Source organism: Patagioenas fasciata, chromosome 5, assembly GCF_037038585.1.
Source record: "Patagioenas fasciata isolate bPatFas1 chromosome 5, bPatFas1.hap1, whole genome shotgun sequence".
Classification (NCBI taxonomy): Eukaryota; Metazoa; Chordata; class Aves; order Columbiformes; family Columbidae; genus Patagioenas; species Patagioenas fasciata.
In genome coordinates, this window is record NC_092524.1 from 68,197,765 (window position 1) to 68,219,551 (window position 21,787).

General features: G+C 42.1%; 1 long non-coding RNA gene across 7 annotated transcripts in view; it reads left to right on the forward strand.

The window, feature by feature from the left end:
• Positions 1 to 21,787, forward strand: part of LOC139828150 (uncharacterized) — a 98,618-nt gene that overhangs the window by 46,793 nt on the left and 30,038 nt on the right. For 3 of the 7 annotated variants that reach the window (XR_011739474.1, XR_011739473.1, XR_011739472.1), the window contains exon 3: positions 10,187 to 10,275. This is a non-coding gene — a long non-coding RNA (uncharacterized lncRNA). Of the gene's footprint in view, positions 1 to 10,186; positions 10,458 to 21,787 lie in introns of all 7 variants that reach the window. The other 4 variants (XR_011739468.1, XR_011739469.1, XR_011739471.1 and 1 more) reach the window with 3 other exon arrangements.

The window sequence follows — 21,787 nt, forward strand, 5'->3', positions numbered from 1 at the left end:
GTCAAAAAGCACCTTTCTGCTCACAGGGATGCTTCATTCCGGGGCATCATTTTGGGGTGTCTTCCCTAGTTTGGATGAGCCCCCAGCCCTTGTCGGAAGCTCAAACTGAGCACCCTGCATCAGCTACAGCTTAAATTGGCATTACATTCCGAAAATATAGATAGTAATTTGAATGTGACTTTGAATACTGGCTGTACATCTCCTCCCATGGGTGTTTTTGCCAGAGGTGGATGTGGCCAGCACCTAACCCTCAATGCCTACAGGAAAGGTGTTAGTGATACCTTAAATATCATTACGCTTAAACATACTTCACTAGCAGATGTTGTTTCTTCTACGTTTTTTCTTTATATACATATATCCCAATTAAAAGAGGAGAAAGAAAAGAAACACCAAAACACCAAACTAAAGTAATGTGATAACTTTGACCTTAATCCATAAAAGACAGCTATTTTACGGTTCAGGCTAAAACTCAAGGCTGATATCTAACCTGACACAAATATGCCATTGCGTGTAAGAGCCCTTGTTAAAAAAAATGCCGGGAATCTGCAGGCAAAAGCCTGACAGAGCTAATTTAAATAGGAAAATGTATCTGTTTGGGAGGTAGACCACACGTCTGAAAGTTATGAAAGGAAACACCAATAATAACCATCTATGGTAAAGCACATTCCTTGGAATGTGGAAATTACTGTATTACAACAAAGCTGTTGTTTCCACCAGGGTGTTTTGTAGCCTGGCTCATAATATTATGTATTTCGGCAGATCCTTGTAATTACAAATTTAAGTCTTAAATCCTCGGCTTTTCTTTATGTTCTTAAAGTACCCCTATAGGTATCCTCACTCCAAGCTTAAATCAGACCCAAAATACAAGGTGAAATGGGGCTGGTTGAATTCCTGCACTTTATAATGATATTTATTAAGCTAGTTTTGAAGAGAAACGTTGAGCCGAGCATTTCATTTAAATCCAGTGGTACCTCCAAAGCGCTATGGAATTGTTTAATTAAAACCAAGGTGCACATTAATCAGAAAGGATATCATTTTGTCATTTATGTATAATTTCTTTATTCTGTTAGGGGAATAAGAAATGAAGAAAGCCCCCAAAAATATAAAGAGAAGGAAAGACCAGTAAGCCTGATAATAGCCCTCCGTGGAGAAGAAATAAGTATACAACAGAAGAAAAGCACAGTGAGGAACATAATGTTAGTAAAACACTCTTAATGCTACACAAGCTGTAGAAAATGCTACTTTGCATTTGGGCTGCAGCATCGTTAACTGTGAGCAATTGAGTAAAGAGTGCACCTTTTAAACTAATTCCTTGTGCTGGAGACATAGCCACATCCAGAAGCCTACCTCATTAATATGCTATAGTGGTCAAATAGGAGATTAATAGCAAAGTCACCTGCTAAACCTACAAGGAACCTGTTGATTAACAATAAGCTCCAAAAATAAGATACCAGCCTGCAAAGCAAAACCGAGTCCAAGGGCAACAAGTGCTTCTGTAATTTATTCCTTCTTTACACAAGGGCATAAAGCTCCCTTTATAACCGTGTTTTCAAGGCCCTGCTGTGAGCTGTAGGTGTGAGCTTTTCAGCTGATTTATTAATTTTAGTTTCAATCAAAGTGTCACCTGCAGACACAAAAATGTAGGCCTCGCCACAGAAAATACAGTAAAAAAAAAGGGAAAATAATAAAAAAAAAAGAGTGAGGGGAAAAAGGAGAAAAAGGAGAGAGGGGAGAAAACGAGAGAGAAAGACCAAAGGTTTTATTCTGAGAAACTCTGCCAGCAATTTCTTTTTCCATGTGAACACCGGACGGCTCGTCCTCCACGTAGCCCAAATAATTCCCAGCCACATAATTAAAAAAAAAAAAATCTGAAATTAAACATTTTTGTCATACTTCGAAAGTCAGGCTCAGACCCGGGAAATGGCGCTGACCCAGCGGCTGCCAAAACAATCAGCCCCTGTTGTCAGTAGGGGGACATTCTCCCCAACCCACCGCCTGAACAACAAGTCCACTGAGCAAAATGTGCAAAAAATTCTCAATTAGTTGTCTTTATTTAGTGAACACTATGGGGTCCTCAACGGCACTATAGAATTATGGCAGGAAAGCTGAGCTCTTCAGTGGCTTATTAGCATTCTCCGAGGGTTGGAGTGCTGCTGGTAGCAGACTGGTGCCTCCAAGAGCTGGTGGTGGGACCCCGACACTCCTTCGGCTTTGTCCTTTTGTCCTTCCCAGCCAGCAGGAAGTACAGCCCCATGTCCGGGGTATTCTGGGATACCTTCATCTCATTCAACTGCTCGCAGGACCGACAGTGCCCGTGCCTTTGTCAGGGACCATGAGCATCCTTCTTGCCTGGGAAGCACAATGGTTTTGCCATTAAAAAAAAAAAAACACCCAAAAAACAAACCCCAGCACATTTAGAAAGTGGTTTTTTCTCTCTCCTCCCTCTTCTCCCCACCATCTTTTCCAAATGAACATCACCATCAACGGGCCAGGGTTGAAGAAGCTGAATGTTATGCTGCCGTCCTATTAAATTACATCAGATGTTATCGACACCCTGCTTCGATGTTAGAGCAAAAGAAAGCAAATAGGGGTAAAAAGAAGCATCTCCCTGTCCAATTCTTATCTTAATTTAAATGTAAAGTGATTTTTTTAATTATTTTTTTTTTCTTTGGTAAAAGGGATTGGGGGGGAAAGTTGTGTCGCAAGTGCTAGAAATGTCTTTTCTGAAGAAAGAGGGTATTTGTTGCTTTAGGGAAAACACTATCATTGACTAAATTAACAAGTTGTCTTATCAACTGCCATAAGCCTTGAAGTCTAATTAATTTAGTACTGATCAATAGCCTTGAATGAAGCATTGATTTCCCCAGCTTTCTGGGGCTGCAGCAGAAACACATTCTCTGCTCCATGCACACTTTTCTGGTAGGAACCATGCATTTGTGCTATTAACATTTATTTCCCCCTCTTCAATGTCCAGCAAGAATTTTAGGAACTGATTTCCATAGGAGAGTTGATTTTTAAAATGATTTTGAAGAAAGAAAGTGGCATGACAGGGAGTCCTGGGAAACATACTTCTTTCTTCTTTGAGTTATATTCTGGTATAAAAATCTCTAAGAGGAAAAGGATTCAGTAGTAGATCATCAAATGAGCCTGGCAGAATTGGGGCTTTCTTTATTCATGCCCACCAAAAGTTTGACTTCTTGAGCACATATGGTGGACTGAGCAGTAGGATCTCCTCTGCTTTCAAGAGAGAGACCTACAGCTTTCTGGATAGCATAGTAAAAAAAGTTATAGCATCAACTCAAACCAAGGAGCCCTCCATGGTCATTAGAATAAGAGCAAAGTCTCTGAACACTGATGGATGAGCCTGAAATTAAAATTACTCAACTAGTGTGGAAATATTCAAGCCGCCATCAACAGATGTGCCGTGACAGCCCAAGGAAAACAGGGTCCTCAACACCTCCATGGGGGCAAGTGAGACATAGAGAACAGCAGCTGAAGTACCTTGAGAAGGAAAAGGAGCCACTGAAGGATTGTACAGTGTTGATGAAGAGATTCTCAGAAGCTCCATCATGGTGGAGGTGGCTTCAGGCTCAAAGCGGTGTGTCCAAACTGCACCAAAACATACAAACCCACCAACTCAAGTCCCTGCGGGTGGAGGAGGCATCATCAGCTGTGACACTTTTGTGCCATCATTGCCCCAAAGGGATATAAGCTGGTGTCCCGCAGGGAAATTGGCTCATTATCTGCATCTGCAAGCCTGGAGGAGAACATCCCATCTGATAGGATGAAGCCACTGCTGATGGTGCTCTGCCTTCAGCACCACAACCCAGAGCATGGAGCTTCCTCTGTTTGTCAAAATCACTCATGCCCAAATCCACCGGGACAAAAATGAAGGAGAAAGCCGAATTCAGAAGACGCAGTTGCCCGTCTTGCATCTGCTGGGAAGTGCTCTGACAGCCCCAGCAGAGCTGCTGGGGTGTGAGGCAGATCAGAGTCAGGCCCTAAATGCTTATAAATTAGCTTAAATTCCAAACCTGTGCTTGCAGGAGGAGTCGAGCATTGTGACAGGTCTCCTCCAAGGCTTTCGCCTCCACCACCCTTCCCAGCTGAGGCACACTGTTCACTTTATTGCTTTATTCCATGTGTTCTCCTAGGAAAATAGCCACACAAAGCTTATTTCCCTGAAAAGGAGGAAAAAAAAAAAAAAAAGGAAAGAAAAAAAGAGATCACAATAGTAAAAACCTGAAATCACAGAAGAATTACGTTTTACCTTTACAAAATTTGGCCCTTTTAAGTTAAAGTTTAAAAAAAAAACAAACCCCAAACCAAAGAAACCCTACCACAAAAGTCCCTCTTCTAATCTGTTTGGGGGCCTCCATGAGTTTCCATAGCACTTTACAAAAGATCTTTATTGAAGAAAGGATTGGACAAACTTTCCTTATATGTGTGGCCCTAGTCATTAATTGCCCCTGTCTTCTTTACCAAGGCCTTATTCCTATGTAAATACCCTTGCATAATGTTACAGGCTATTGTCAGGCCAGCGCCAGTCAGTCGCCACTTATATGCATTTTTATTTCAATCCGCTGCACTGGAGAATGAAAAGATGTCTGGACTTAAGCTGTTTACCAACTGGGCCAAAGCTGCAGTGTGGAAGAACTGAAGAAAGCACCAGGCAACTGCAGGAACAGACTTTGACAATGCAAGCAGCCATTTTCAGTTGAGTTATTAACCTACCCTGAAACTCTTCTAATCTACGCCTTTTTTAAAGAACAAATGTACTGAACCAAACATGAATGAGCCAGGACTATTAAGAGAGAAATCCTCTAAAGGACTATTGAGCGCAACATAGGTTTGTAATCATTTTGTCTCAGTTGCCTGCTACCAACATTATCAATGATGAAAATGCTTGCTCAGTTGTGGGGGATTGTCTCGTAATTAAATGACAGCGCCGTACTGTAAAAGAACATGCAGAAACACAGGAGATACCGAGGGCTTTCAAACGAGCCGCTCGGAGAAAGGAGTAGGAATGGGGATGGATTACAAACCAACTTGAAAAACTGAATTAAGGACATTGGGATCTTCCTTTTAAAGCACAAGCACATTTTTAGGCTCGTCGGGGAAGGAAAAGTTGTTAAAATGGGCTCCCGTGTGCAGAATTCTTCAGATGAAAAGGAGGAAAAGTATGTAGAGGGAATTCTTCCTCCTCTAGGTTTAAAAAAAGCACAAAAACGGAGCATCAAACCCTCAGATACACTTGCAGAAAAAGAATAAAAAAACCTTATAAGTTTGCTGCAGGCTACATCTCTGTAGTGACTTACTGGCACTACAATCTACATAGTGTAGTATTAGCCTTAAGAAACTCTCCACTATTTGCATGCATATTAGAATCCAATGAGAGCTTAATAAGTGCATATATATGACAGAGGAAACATCTCATTGCATAGCTAAAGCTACAAAAAAACATTGAGGGAGGCAAAGTCTCAAGTTAATTACCATTACAATGCAATCAAGTACAGCAGTCATAGCTGAAAACCTTTTCTATTAAGACTGCTAGGCTCAACCTTGTCTCTGCAGGTCAGCTCCGGCACAGATAACCTTTCCAGCAGACAAATACATGTAAAATTGGCTCATCTAATTAAAAGCTCAGGGAGGTGTAGAAAAATACCAGCACACTGAGGCTGAGCAAATCACAGAGTACCCCCTCCAGCTGGATGAAGCTACAATATGTGGCTGCTGTTTGTTCTGGAAGGAAACTGAGTCACTTACCATTTCAATAGGTTAATCAATTGACAATTAAATGGAGAAATTGGTTAACTCTGCAACAATTAACACGACACTCTATTAAGTACACTTTCTAATTGCCACAGCTGCAAGTGAAAATTAACATCTGTGTCAAAGCGGCTGCACTAGGTTGTGCTGTTCCTGGTGGTAGTAAGGTAACAAAAGTAGATTTAAAAGCCTGGTGTTTGTGTTAGACCCTGTGGCTTGGCAGGGAAAGGGTAGAGGGCTGAGCTCTATGGTGAGCTATGAAGAGTCTCACTTCTTCATTATGTGTATATCTATAAGTGTACTGATACACATTTGTGTGTGTTGGTGCCTATGTATACACATAGCCCTTCAAAACAACATTTAGCAGAATCACAAAATGTTAGGGATTGGAAGGGACCTCGAAAGATCATTTAGTCCAATTGCCTCACTGGAGCAGGAACACCTATACAAGGAATGCATCCAGGTGAGTAAGATCAATTATAAGCTTCTTTGAGTATTAAAGTTCTATAATACACATATATAGTGTGCACATAGTGTGTGTATGATCAAAGGCATGAATGGAGAGACACATAATTACCACCCCCCCCACCCCACAAAGGATGAGAAGCAAATAGAAGAAACCAAATGGTCCGATATCTCTAGAACTGGCACTTTGATGGTGATTTGGAAAGGTTCTGGCTTTGAAAAAATATTTAGTTGTGGTGAATGCCTGGCCAGGAAACAGTAGACACCAGCTGAGCCCAGGCCCTCCCAAAGCTGGTGGAAACATCATGGTTGTTTTTCCCAGGATGGAAAGATTTGGCTTATAGCAAAAGGTGCTGAGCCGTTGTCCTGCAGGTTGAGTTTCCAAGTCTTTTGTGCAGCCACTGAATGCTTTGCTAGAAGGACAAGCAGGGTATAAAATACACAGGTCTTCCAAGGTCAGTGCTCCCTGCTTCAAAAATGGTGGTGGAGACCTGCTTCTTCTGCACAGTCCTGTGGAGAATGTGTCCAGAGTGGACGTTCAGCAGAGCAGGGCTGTCTCCCATGGTAATGCAGTGGCTGTTGTGCATGCTTCTCACATTGTTTTGCAACACAAATTATCAGTGGATTCTTCATTTGCTTACTTTTGATCTATGTTCATTCACAATAGAAAACCAGTAGTGCCAAAGTCCACCTGAGCTCCTCTTCTGGTCAAAACACTGAGATTCAGGATCTGGAGGAGCTGCTGTTCTGGAGAAAGAGCAGAGAAATCAGGCAATAAGTCACATCCTCATTGAGGAGATTTTTCCAGTGCTCATAAATCTCCAGGAATGAGGTTGCATCTTTTGGGGTGTCTAAAGAATCTGCTTTGTGGATCTAGTGCTATAATGGACCATCTGTATGACACATAGGTGGTGGAGGACAAGAGTGCAGCACATCCTTATATTTTACTGCTGCTTTCTATCCTTTTTTTTCTGTAGGTTGGTAAGACGGGAGGTATCACTCAAAGCCAGACAGCTTATGCTGGCGATAACCTGTTTCCTACAAAGAGCTATACGGGGCACCTATACAGGACCTCAATACAAGAAGTCCTACAGAGGCTTCCCAAAGATAAACCTATTTCTTCCGAGCTCTGCTTAAAGCTAATAATACTATAATAGCAATTGTTTTCTTTTCTTTTCTTTTTAAAAAAATAACAAAACTGAACACACAAAAAACCCCACAAAAAACCAAAACCAAACCAGGGAATGACGAAAGGTTGTATCAGTAGCTGTTGTTCAGAAACCAAACCATGAGAATGACAGATTTCTGCAGTAAGAATAATTAAGCTAGAAGCCATATTAAGCAGTATTGCACATCTGCTGCGTTTTTTAATTCCGTATGTGTCCTTGCTGTATGAAAGTGTTTATTGTTAAACGTTTTGTTGGGCTAATTGATAAAATCAAGCACCAATATTTTAACTCAGCCTGAATTCTCGACAGGCTGCAGAACTCCTTCCAGTTTGGCTTTCCAGAAACCCGTATCTGACGATAGGATTGAATTTTGCTAGGACAGCCTGTTAGCTGCTTCATTTCCCAGCGACGGAGAATTTAGATTTGTAACAGACAGAAAAGCCAAAGGGACGGCGTCTGTTTTGTTTTGCTCCACGAACAAAGCCTCTTGCGGCAGCGGGGAGGAGGACAAGGTCTGCCAGACTTTGCCGTCCAACCTTGGAGGACCTGCAGCCGCAGGAGAGGACTCGGTGGGAAATAGCGTGGATGTCTGATGTGCCATTTGAAGGGCCTGCTCAGCTGGCAGCGAACCAGAGAGCCCAGCAGTGCTGGTGGCAGCGGTTCAGGCTAAATAAATAGTGAGGAGCAAGAGATCAGGGTGAAATCCCAGCTTGGAGGAGGCTGCTGGTGGCTTTGCCGGGCCAGCACTCCATCAAAAAACCGCCTTTCCTCTTTGGAGAAATATGCTGAGCAGAAAATGCAAATCTTTGATGCAACATCTGGAAACGCGGGAAAACCAAGATCTTTCCTCTTTTTGCAGTGGCAGAGTTTCTGCAGCCACCTCTGCCCGATTTGAGGGGAGGTTTGTCCCCGAGTGCCGTGGGTGTCGTTGAACATATACTCCTAATTGCAGCTGCTTTCACTCTAATTATAGCTCCGTTTGGTTAGGATTTTCCTCCAATCCCTCATTTCCCCTAAAGCAAACACCAGAGCACCAGAGTTGTAACCCCAGTGGGGACATTTATTAATAACCCCCTTGGCAAATAGGGAAAAAAATCATTATGCTGTATTAGGCGCTAAAATATTTTCCCACTGCAAAGGCTAATTGATAAAACCAAGCAGACATGATGGGGCAATTAATGTTAAAATGAAAATAAACACTAGAGCAAAACAAAAACAAGCTGATGGAGAGTATTTTTTTCTGGCTTCAAGGCATTTTTTGCGAGTTGGAAATGGGATGCTGGTAAATAATCTGAGATTATTTGCCTTCGCTGGAAAAGGGGAGAATAAATGGGGACTTGAAATAAAGGATTCTTGCACACCTCTTCCAGTGAGAGTGGTTACAACTACTAAATGAGTTTTGCATGTCTTTCAAAAAACCCTTATATTTTGAATTTTTCTATTAACATTTCCTCTCTGTGACTGGAATTTCACCCCCCCCTCCCCAGAATAGCTCAAAATTCTGCATTTCACTGTAAATATTGACCAACATAATCCAAGTTTGCAGCCCCATAGAAAAAAATCCATAATGTTGTCATTTCAAATAATTATTTAAGATGAAAGGGAAAAAATATTAAAATGCTGATTTATCAACTGAACTGTTCCCTGCTTCGAGTTTAAAATTTGTACAAAGGCTCTAGCAAGGAAAGTTGTTCAGGTAAAAACCAAATGTGGCAAAACTCTGAGCTTATTCTGCAGGGATTGTCTTTATTTGGTATTTGTACAGCGTTGAACACCTTTGATCCCAACCTATGTCCAGGGCTGGTAGCTGCTGGTACAAACCAAACAGTGAATGACCAGTAAGGAAAAACACACTGGTGTATGCACTAACTCAGCAGGATGGGGAAGGACATAATGAAGACACAGACAAACAAGACACTTCCTACCCGATATTTTATTCATTCTTCAAACAATATTACCCATTCCCGTCCATGCAGGCAGGGGGAATTTTGTAGGGTTGATTAAAACCAAGCAGAAGTGAAAAAGCAAAATATATTCTTTGCTAGCCAGCAGTTTTTACTTTAATTAGATTTGTAAATTTTTACTTAGTTTTGGTAAGGCTCTCTTGCAGTGCAAGTCCTGCATAAAAAGGTGGTAGGTGCAAGGAATCCTTCATCTTCTTACCTGTCTGTGATTCCAAAAAAAGTAGTCACAATACCACATGTGCATTTTTTGGGTTTTTAAGTAATAACAGAAATTATTGGATGCGTCTTATCCCCATTTGAGGATTGCACATAGGCCGATAAAGATGGCTTGTCTCCTGTGTATCGTAGCACAGGTTTTTGCATGTTTCTTGGGAAAATTCCTCCCATGTCCACTGGGACAAGCCATGTCATCTTCTAACATTTGAGGACTCCAGTGGGTATTGTGGATCAGCTCCGTATGTGGTTGTGCTGCTGAGCAAGTCCTGAGGGACTCGTCCATGCTGCCTCAAAAGTGGGGCAGGACCTTTTAACCAGGGACTTCTTGACCCCTGTGGTTAGGGGCCGTTCATGGAGTTGGCAGCCTGAGGGTAAACAGCTATTTGAAAGAAGGTTGTTTTTTTAACATGCCTTGTTCAGAAGGGGATGATGTGCCCTCAAGATGAATGAGAGCAAACACATCTACACATTTACCTGTAACCCGGTTGAGATTATGTTTTGCTTCCTATCACATGTCAGGAGGCAACAATTCATGGTGGGTTGTAGTCTGAAGCTTTCAAGGTGTGTAGTTGCTCACTCTCCTTTTGTTCACCTTTCCCGCAGGAGCTGTGGCAGTCTTGTCTCTCTTTGAACATCTGGACTGGTGAGCACAGCTGCATTCCCTGGGAAGAGGTGGCCACATGGAGACCCAGGTACAAAGCTAAGGTGGGATTCAAATCTTCGTTCCAAATGTGCTGGTCCATCATTGAGGGGATGTCATGATGACGGCTTATCCCAACTCTGCTTGCTTTGGAAGGGAGTTTGGGGGTCTCCCAGCTCCTCCTTGTTCATTCTGTGGACCCAAATCATCACTTACACAGAGCTCAGCTTGTGGGTGAGTTAAAAGAAGCTCCTGGTTGTATTGATGATATCAGCCAAACTCCGTTGTTCTGTGCCCTCAGACACTCCAAGTTTTCAGGGAATGGGGTACAGCAAGTATCAGGACAAGGTGGGAAAGAAGGAACAAGCTGAGCATCCCAGTGTCATCTTAGATTTGGACTGTAGAGTACTAAGGATAAGGGATTAGAGGTTTAGACATCTACATGTTCTAGACACCTACAGTTTGGATGAGGTCTTAGCTTATATGGTTGGGAAAAAAATCAAAATTTTAAAACCAAAACTTCAAAACCAAAACTTCAGAAAATGAATAGTCAAAACTTTGCCAGCTTATAAAAACAAAATTTAAAAAAAGAGAGAGAGAAAAAGAAGAGGAGCAGATACCTGCTGGGTATTTTCAGATGCTGGGGAGCAGCTGTGCTGATGCCCCAAGGGAGCCCCTCAGTCCCACCTTCCCAAAAAGCAGAGAAAGAGCAAAACACTATGAAAAGCACCTAATGCTAGCTGAGGATGGAGCCACAACAACTAAGCTTTGCTCCTCCTGGACCCCAGATGAGTGCCAGCACGCATCTCTGTGTACCTTACCACCAGCTTGGAGCCACGATCTGACCCCTGGGGCCAGGTACCTGCCTCCTCAAACTGACCCACCACAGCTCGGAAGAGCCCTAAAGAAAGAATTGCACAGTTAAGTGTGTTCTTAATTCCCCCTCCATGTTCATGGGTCCATTTAGATACAGCTCAGATTGCCTTACCAGTCTCCTCCTTTCTCACTCCCAAGAGCACCTATCAATGCTTATTACACACCTGTTTCCCTTCTTTTCCATTTCTCTGTACATCTGCAATGCTGTGGCTTCCATGCTGTCCTTCACTGTTGTTCAGCCTTCTTCATTCAAATCTGGGCACTTGCTCCCTCTCTTCTGCCTGTGATCTTCAACAAGCCTTGGACAAGGAGTGTTCCTGCAGAAACACCCCATGCTCTGCTGCTGGTTTGGCTGTATAAAAGCACAGTTTTGAACGTGAGGACCCTTTCAGCTCTCCCTATGATAAAGGCAGTGCATTTCCCAAGTTAGAAATTGTCACAACTCTTGTTCAGACCTCCATCACTTGAGCTCCAGGCAGTAACCAGCGTGGTTAAGGGAAGGCCATACGTTTCTTATACGATCTGTCCTGTAGCTCAACTACTAATGTTTGGTTGGGACTCACACCCTACTGAGAGCTTTATGAATTTTTTTCCTCCTTCCCAGTCTGTGGCACATCTAACCATCCTTTCTCTTCCTACTTCACACCTTTCTCCAGACTGCACCTTGAAGAGATGGGCATTTACATCCCAGTGCTGTCCTACTATTCCTGAGCACTTTCAGACTTTGCTCACTTGTGGGGGACATTCCTTCGTGCCCACATAAAGTTGTTGGGTTAATAATAAGACAAGCCCAAGACTGAACTCATCCCACACATGAGCACAGGAAATTCTATCTGAACATAAGAAAACCCATTTTTGTGATGGGGGTGGTTAACCGCTGGATCAAGCTGCCCAGAGAGGCTGTGGAGTCTCCATCTATGGAGATATTCAAAACCAGGCTGGACATGGTCTTGGGCAGCCTGTTGTAGCTGGGTCTGTCTGAGCTGCTTTCAGGAAACCCCACCAACTTCAACGCTTCTGTGACCCTGTGAACCTCATGCCCTGGATAATTTTTCTTTCCTCCCAGTATCTGCAGCCACTCAAGTCCCTCTCCTTGCTCTTTCTCACCGCTTTCTCCCACTCCTGGCTTTTCTGTTTCATCTGGCTCCTGCTGGAAGCTCTGCTTCTCATTTTTCTCCTCCGCTACTTATCTCCTGCTGCTTTCTGGCCGCTTGGACATTAATTTGCCTTTTTTTCGTGCTGCCTATTTTTTCCTGTGATCTTCCCAGCTCTGGTGTGCTTCACAGCAAAGCATGGAAGATCTAAGAAAGACAAAGGAAGCATATGTGTAGATGGGGTTCTTAGGGACATGGTTTAGCGACAATGTTAATCGTTGGACTCCATGATCTTGAGGGTCTCTTCCAACCGAAATGATTCTATAATTCTATGACGTGCATTATCACAAACATAATTTATTGTGTAGAGGTGGTGCTCATTAGCTTATACATAGCAGTCACTCTTGGACTCCAAAAAAGTGCTCGCTTTCAAAATTACTGGTCAGTATAATGTGATATATATGTGCCATTATATCTACATGGGGGAGCTTCAGAAAATAACCAAAGCTCCAGACCACAGTTTTGGGGCAGTGACTTGTGTTCCCTTAACCCAAATCTGAGCTCATCCCCTCAGTCCTGGACATGGAGGGGACACCATGGTGGTACAAAGTCACCTTGGCCACAGGTGAGGGCTGGGGACAGGACCAGGGCACCCGCATTTCATCTGATCGTCTCTCTGCATACAGAGCAGGGATATTTGTGCTGCTCCGTTTGTGCCTGGGACTTGGACCAAGATCCATTTAAGGATGCTAATAAAAGTGGATGAATTTATTTAGCCAAGCTATTAGTATTTTGGGGTATTTCTGTGCTGCCTTATCACCTCAAAAAGAGGCAGACTGCTTAAAATGCTCAATATTTAGAAAAGCTGGTTTCCTCTCTCCTGCTTTATGTTATTGGTGTGGAATATTCTCTTCTTAAGCACACTGCAATAATATTAGATAATTACCTAGCTCATTTTTCTATATGGGTTTTGGTAATTCATAATTGTCTCAGAGCTGAGAAAATGTTTCCTTTAAGAAGGTTAAACAAAGAGTTTATTGACATTAGTGAAGATTGGTTAAAGAAAACATTATTAAATAAAAGGAGCTTTATTTAAACACTAAATTAATCATTTAAAGGCAAATTAGAGGTCGTAACTCCTCCTAAATAAATAATGTTAAACAATAATTAGATATCCATTTTAGATTACAGGCAAGCACTTGGGTTCAGTGGGCTGAAAAACAAGTTTCTTCTCATCTCTTCAAATTTGTTCAATATACATAATTAAAGCGAATCACTGCCCCGCTTAAATTTTCCATTCTGAGATTAAAAAAAAAGATTCCGTTTGTAACTGTGTGTCATATTCACCATTAGATGATAAAACATCTTTAAAGCTTCACTTTCATATAAGCAGAAGAAAAGATGAGAGCATCCAGAGAGATCCCCGGCAGTGGAAATCGATTCTCCTAAGCTACTGGTTACAGTTATCAATCTTATCAAACAGGCCGATGCATGAGTGCCCTCAGCCACTTTGATTTGTCTGATCTCTCTTTGCCAGAGTTAACCTTTCCGACGTTACGGCGTGTGCAATATGCACTATCTGGGCTATAATTACACTCCCTTTCATTAGCGCTCTTAGTCATCTCTTAAGTGCAAGATAAAATTAAAAGAAACTGCCCTCCTTTCTCATTTCATTACTTTTTTTTCTGTGCTCTGAGTAATTTCATTCGCAGTTTCCTACGAGTACGAACCAACCTTCCCCCTTGCCACCCGCTTTCAAAGAGGGATTCAGGACAGGGAGTCGCAAACCCAGCGTCTCGCATCTCGCTACTGCTGGGTTTGCATTAGGCCTCCTCGCGATGACGATGGCTGTTGAGCGTTGACAGGAACCATACCACCCTCCTCCAGACCCTTCCGCCGGCTTTGCTCGCCCCACTGCCAACCGCCTTTAATAAAAAGCACTGGGAATTTTTGTCTGCCGTGATACGAGTGTTAAAGGAGTTAGATTAATGAAATCTGACATTAGCGCTGATAAATAATGACACCACCGAAAGCAACCTCGGCGGTGGATGGCAACATCAAAAAGCACAGCAGATTTCACTCGCTATTAAGGGATTCTCCTGTAAGGCAGCAGAGACGGTGGCGAGAGGAAAGCTGGATGGTCTGGCAATATTTTACACGAATTTCCCGTCAGCGAGCAAGGCTTTTTGCACCAACTTGCTGCTCTGCTTCCCGCGTTTGCCATATTTGACTTTTAGGCTGATTCTGGCAATGGAGAGCGCTGTCGAAATGATGTCGTCTTGTAGACGTCGTGTTCGGCGTGAGCAAATATTGCACGGCTAATTGTCATCCCTAATTGCACGCTGCGCATTAGCTGTGGCTACAGTTGTTTTCCATATAACTTTGTATTATGCTAGAATATGTATTTCACCTGTCTTCATTTTCTTCTATTTTAAAATGAAAATAGCGAATGCTCTAGATATTTTTAACCCCTGCATATGTTATCTCACACCTCACACAGATCAGTGTTCACAACGGTGGTGGGGATTGCGGATTTGATTTAAATCCATGTTCTAGGAAGAATAACCTCGCAGGGAAAAGTTGTTTTGTACAACCCCGATATCTCTCATTAGCTGGGGAACACAAAGGAATGGAACAGGACTTCTCTGATTATTTTAGTGTTTTTTTCCCCTTAACTACCGAATTTACACACAAAAAGAAAGGCACTTTTTATTTAAGGTTAATCAAGTTTCAGTACTATTTTTTACAAACTGGAATCACACTAATCTTTTTTTTCTTGCTCTAATGTGTGGCTGTTGAAATCCTTAGCTGTGATAAATTAAGCTACTTATTAATCTAATTATCGTACATTCATCCTAGAAACTTTCATGTGACTTGAAAAGGCTATTCAACCTTTTTCCTCCCCTCCTAGAAAGGGCTCAACCTTGCACCAATTAAGATCATTCTGAAGTAATGCTTTAAAAAAGCTTTCTTTAATCACCCAGTGGAACATGGGCTGATGGTAAGCAAACTAAAAGCTGTGAGAAAAGTTTACCTTACCTTTAAGTCTACACATTTTGAGTTGGAAGAGGAAGGTATTCCTCTCTTCCTCCTCTTCTCTGCTCTGCCAAGTCAGTCCATGAAATTATTTAGCGAGAAAAGTTGTTAATGAAATTGCCGGCTTTCCTCTGAGCAAAGCAAAGGACAAGATGAGAAGATGTGCTCGAACAAAACCCGTGAAGTCTAATTCGGTATTGGGATAGTGGGAACTTTTTGACTCCCGGGGTACGTATTAACCGTTCAGATTCTATAGGGATTGTTTTGTTTTAAGGCCTTATCTATTGATACAAAACCATCCTGATACCAAAGTATCCAAAGGATTAAAAAAGAAGAAAAAAACCCCCCGAGAACGGAAAAGAAATAGGTTGCAAGTTCATCCAATCTTAAACATCCATTCATTGCCAAACGGTTTTGTTACTTTTTCTTAATAACCGCATAAATGGAAGCTATTTTATCTTCACATTAAACTAGGTATTAATTTGAATGCAAAGCAGCTCAGTTTGTGCCGTTTCAATGACAGGTTTACCCCCAGCCAGAATTTATGAACAGCCCGATGTGGGGGAAGTCGCTCCTGCTCCTCACCCCCTCTCCCTGCCTCGCAAACTTGCTAACTGTGAATAGTTTTTGAAGTGAAGATTAAAAGAGTGGAATTATAAAGTATAATTACATTTTATTGAAACTCTAGAAATCAGAAAAAAATTCAGCAGGAAACTTTTAGTGAAACATGATGTGTTGTCATTATCATTAAAAGATAAAAGTTCCATACTGTTTTTATCTGTTTATTTGGAAGAAATCCAGCCTTTGCAGTTACGCAGGAAACAAAAAACTGGAATGCAGGAGTAATTATTAAAACTGTGTGATTTGTTATCTCAGCTACTGTCTTTCCAAATGGTAATGCGATATCAGCAGCTGCAGACGGTCGCTGATTTCCTCTATTAGTAAACAAGTGCTTTGGAGACCTGTGTGAGGCACTTTAAGCCCACTACTCCCCGAAGTGCTGTCAGGCTTAACTACTAATCCATGGTATTTCAGAGCACTGGAAATTCATCTTTATAAAACCTGAACAAAAAAGGGAAAAAGCCTGGAGGGCAGGAGCTCCCTCTGGTGAGACAAATGACATGTTCATTTATTAATGAAACAATAACCCTGGAAAGAGGATCAAAGCACATTCCATCCTCACTTTACAATCCCCAATTTTCTCAGGCCATACCATTTAATTGAGCCATGACAATGGAATACTTAATTGTTGCGTTAAAGTTTGAAGGAGCGACTTCTTCAGAATCAATGTTCATTTCTGGATTATGACAGTATAATGTCGCCAGCTTGTAGCTGCTGGAATTTTATTTACTGTCTTTCTTTTATGCAGAGAGAGAGAATGAGCTCAATTTATTCTTTTACCAAAGGCCTCTTATCCCTACTTGTAAGTAGGGATACATATATATATATATATATATATATATATACCTATATAGTAGGTAAAGCCCAGCTGCTGGCCCATTGCCATGCTGAGGTTGTGCCCAGGGAGACGTGGCTGGGGGTGACTTCTGCAGCAGAAAGAGAAATTTGGGGGGGTGCACCACCTTGGAAAGGTAAAATAAACCAGCTTTTGATCTTAAACTAAAGAAAAAGCTGAAATATGGAGCTGCATCCTTTTTGGTTCAGGTGCGACAGCTCATCGCCAAAGCAGAGGTAACATTTTAATTTCAGGAGCTCTGCTGCTTTCAGGAGAGCTTGGTTGTGGGTTTGGGTTGCATGTGCAAAACACATTAAATGTGAGTGCTTGTGTCTTATTAACGACTTGCCCTCTTGACTCGCATTTGAGAATGTCTTTAAGCACATGCACATGCCTCTGTAAGCACCAGTGAGGTCCCTGAGCTCTCGATGGCATCCCCCAGCACTTGAGGATGTGCTTGTCCATCAGCGCTTTCCCAAATCTGGGGCCACAGGCAAATCTTAGTCCATCCTACTTCTTAAATCCAGTATTACTTCAGTGCCATCCCTCATTTAACAGGTCTAGGACCAGCCACGACTACATTGTGAGCCTGCCCTCCCTGATTCTAGAACTTAAAACACATGGATGCCTTTATATCTAGGAATGTTTAGAGGCTTTTTGATTCCCACCCTGATTTCAGATAAATAAGGTCATAGAGGACCTCCTGGTTCTTTCCTGGGTGCTCACATTGTCCTCCATTGAAGTTTTGAGGCAAAAGAGCCATCCTTCTGGTTTTGTGTTCAGTTGCTGCTGGAGTCTCCAATATTTTGAAAGGAGATGCAGAAAACAGAAACGCCCCAAATAAAAGCCAGGTTTCCAAAAGGAACAGTATAACTTCTGAAATGAATGCATTTGTCACATCTGTCTCTTCCTGACACCTGATTTTATCAAGGCTCTCATCGATGATTCTTTTTATATAATTGATATTTACTGACTCAGTATCCAGTAGTGATTGGCTGCATTCTTTTTGCCTTAACCTGATTCTAACTTTAATGTCATTTTCTGGGTGCCTGTAAAGAAGCGGCTACAAAGTCTATCATGCACGAGTGTCTGCTACCTTTAAATTAATACATTATGGTTTATTAATTCTTCTTATGACAAGTATTATAATACACTTGCATGAACATAGTGCCTATCATGTAAGAACCCTGAGGCACTTACAAACATTAACTAAGCCTTACAATCTTCTTACTTTGGGTAAACAGGGACAGAGGGAGGTTAAGTCTGTCATCCTGACAGCTCTGTGCAGAGCAGGGCACAGAACTGCTGCATCCTGGCACCTTCCAGGCTCTAGGGAGCTCACACTCACCGTAGGAGGGCTAATGAACCCCATAGGATGGCTACTGAACCCCATAGGATGGCTAATGCTCCCCGTTACTCCATATGTGGTGGAGATGGTTTGTAGGACTGGGAAAACGGGTCAGGATCTCAAAGGGATGATAGCTGAATTACCTGCGCTTAACATGTATTTCCCCTCCATCCGTATCCGACTCAAGCAATGGGCTCGATATCGGCTATGCAAGAAGCAAGTAAACCCTAGTAGCTCAGCAGAATTAAAAATCATTCTTCAGTTTGGTTCAAAGTGGGCAATGGAGAAAGAGCTGTTGAGAAATCCACCTAAGCAACAGGTCAGCCTTAAGGAGTGTAAATGCAGCCCAAAGACACAGGAATCTCCGCACCAGCCAAGACCTGCTCTGTAGGATTTAACAGAAAATGCGACCTGTCTCCTTTTTCTGTTCTGAACACTGAGTGCTGAATGTGAGATGGGGTGGGATGGGGACCCTATGGGACTGGAGCTTCGTAGGATGCATAATTCTCTTAAAATAAGTATATCACACTGCAGGGGAATAGCTCGGGGGGGTCCCTCCATGTAGGTCAGGTGAAGTCCTGCTGCATTCCTGACACGGAAACGGTCAGATGAGAAAGTCTGAGTAAATGAATTGTGTAACAATTCCCCCAAAGGGACTTTGTTTTCTTTTTTTTTTTCCTCCTGGAGTATTAAGAAATCTGTGCAAAAATCCCCTGCCTTCCGGAGGGCACTGCGTGACAAGCACAGTGCAATTTCCAGTGCATCTGGGAGCTGTGGTCCTTTTCTTTCTTTCCTTCTGTGCGTATTGCAGCAGGGTCTAGCTGACCCAACCCTTCAGGGTACCCCAAATAGCAATGGGGGTGAGGTGATGGGGACTGAAGGCAACAAAAGCCACCCTGGATCCATCTGTATAGCGCTTTGCAAGGCTGGTGCTGAGTCCTCCTCTGCCCGCGTGTACCTCTCTGGTCCTACCACGTCCCCTTGCACAGACCCTTCCATGACTGGGGATTCTCCTTCCACCAGCAAAATGTGCCTAGTTTTGCCCAAATAAGAAGAGAAAAGACCATCTGGTAGAGAAAAATGGTTATATCTTCCCTTTGTGGGAAGGTGAGTGGCTGGGACAGGAGCAAGAACCGATGTTCAAGGACTCGGAGGGGAGGACGAGGTCTGTCCAGCAGCACAAGTTAAGTCCGTCCGTCCCAGCTTGTGTAGGTGAACCCGGCTCCCTGTGCCCTGCTCCCCACCTATTGAGTCCCTGGAAATCCGATTACTGATCCAGGCCAGCCGTACGTGCAGCCAAGCAATTACATTGTTTTTCCTCCACTGCGGCTCGGCGGGTTCTGTGGTTGAGGTTTATAGGAAAACAGAATTTTAAGACCAAAAAAAAAAGTGCTTGATGATATTAGTATTATAAAGACGGCTTACAGGCTGGATATTACTATTCTGTTTGGTAGTGATTAAGGGTTCCAGCTGAGACTGGATGATTTATTATGTTTTATTGAGATGTAATAAGGGCTGGGAAATGAAGGGAATAGGAAAAGACGGAGACTGGAGGTGCAGTGACACCTGTGTCACTGGAGACCTGATTGGACAAATAATTCCCCGTTTTTACAAGGACGTAGGTCTGCCCATGTATTTATGCCAGGGGATATTCTCCACACACAAACCTAAATACGTGGCCATCTCCAGCAATGACACTGACAAAGTTCAACCAAGGTCATAGCATGGAGGAGAAGGGACCCCCAGGCTCTACAGAGTGTCCCCATCCTCGTAAGGCTGGACCACAGAGCTTTCTCCTCTTAGGATGGGTTTTAATGCTGTGTCCATTTGGGGAGGCTTTGCACAGCTGGTTTGGGGCATGGCAGAGACAGAACTTTCCCAGCGGTGAAGAGCTGAGCTTTTGGAACTGCAGAGGAAATGTTTTCTCGCACAAGTTGAAGATAATGAACTCAACTGAGTGAGCAGACACCAGGAAGAAATATTTAATTATCCTTCTCACCATTATGAGCAACTTCTGCCACTCTTCAGGTTATTATACAGTAAATAACCAGTTTTCTAAAGGACAGAGCTGTTTTAATTATATGACAATGAATGCATAATTATTATGTTTGTTAGGAATGAATCACAAGACAACAGACTTGATATTGCTGCTCTAGTTAGTGCATCTTAATTACTTTTTCATTTATTTTGCATATAAAAGCTATTTGCTAATTGTCTTTGCTGTAAATATGCAAAATATAATTAGTCATTCATAATTCTTTATGTGTTATCTAACTGTACATTTGTTACTGAGGAATGTATATTAAAGTTTGAATATTTAATGTGCTTTTGTGGCATAGAATATTTTTGTACAAAGTTTTCAGGAAATATTAGAGACATAATTTAAACCTTCTTTTAACCCCTTTTCCTATGCAAACTAATGTTTCCCATAAAGACTAGATATTGATAAATTAAACTCCCTGGAAATCCATTTCTATTTTCTAAGCATACAATATAAATCCACTGCTGATGATGTGAAATGCCTCTTGGTCTCAAACTGAAACCAGAGAGATTAGAGCCCGTTAAAAGTATTGCAAGTTGCTCTCTGCAGTGAATTTAAACCATGAGTACAGTCGCAAATGTGCTCAAACCATAGAGCAACATAAAAAGTAATTATCTTTGGTGTAGGTGCGTTACTGTGATAGTAGGGCCAGGCTGCAGAAGAATCTGATGGCAGTATGTGCTTTGTGACAGATATTGCTGATCCCAGCAAGCGATCACCATTCCTGGATACTGTAAAGCTATTAAGCATTTGTCAAATATGAAGATATACGAGACTTTAAATCTTAATTTTGCGTGTTCTTTAATTTTGGCACTTGTTGGATCTCGCTTTTATTTGCATTGCTGGCACTGAAATGTAATCACAGGCCCTGTTAAAATGCCGTGCAGTGTGCCTTTCCTTCCTTATGCCTAGCTTAGGCTAGTTTCATCTGTAATTAGCACTCCGTAAGGCCCACGGTTCCTCGGAATGTTTTACATTGTGATTAGATTCATTACAGAGATTGACTGGTTAAAACGGGCCGTGTATTTCTGGAAGTTGAATTAAAGTCCAGGTCTCAAGAACCTCCGCAGATAATTATACATTATCTGTTCTCCCGTCTCCGCTAAACGCTGCCAGTTCATTCTCCCGATGCATGTCACATTCTACATTTTTTCATCTCAAACATTTGGTTTACTATCCGGTTGTACTGTTAATCCTATGTCATGACACTCCTATTCACTTCTGCTTTTCAGCTGAAAGCAGCTTCCTATGAAGATAAAGCTAGGTAAAATCTATTGTAAAGGGAAGAATAACTTGAATGCAGCTATCATATCGAAAAGAAAACACACTCCTCCACTCTTCACCCTTTAGATACTCTGAATACTTTTCTTAATGATGAAGTCAAATAGAATAGCCACTGAGAATACAAGCCATGGTTATTTTTTTTCCCTTCAGAAGTAATCCTGCTCTGTAATTCTGTAATTGTTCTTCTTTACGTCAGGCAAATCTTTTTAAACTAACATATATAAAACCAGAGTGACAGTAGGGTATAAATTAGGAAAAAACAAAACGAAACAAAACAGCTAACATGCTCCAGTAAATTGTGATATGCATAAATCATACATATCCTTACTTATCAAACAAGCATTTAGAAGCAAATTTAAATAATGCTATTTAATGCTGGCACTTGCATAAAACCCACAACTGTCAGTGACATTTTTTTCAAGCAGTTGA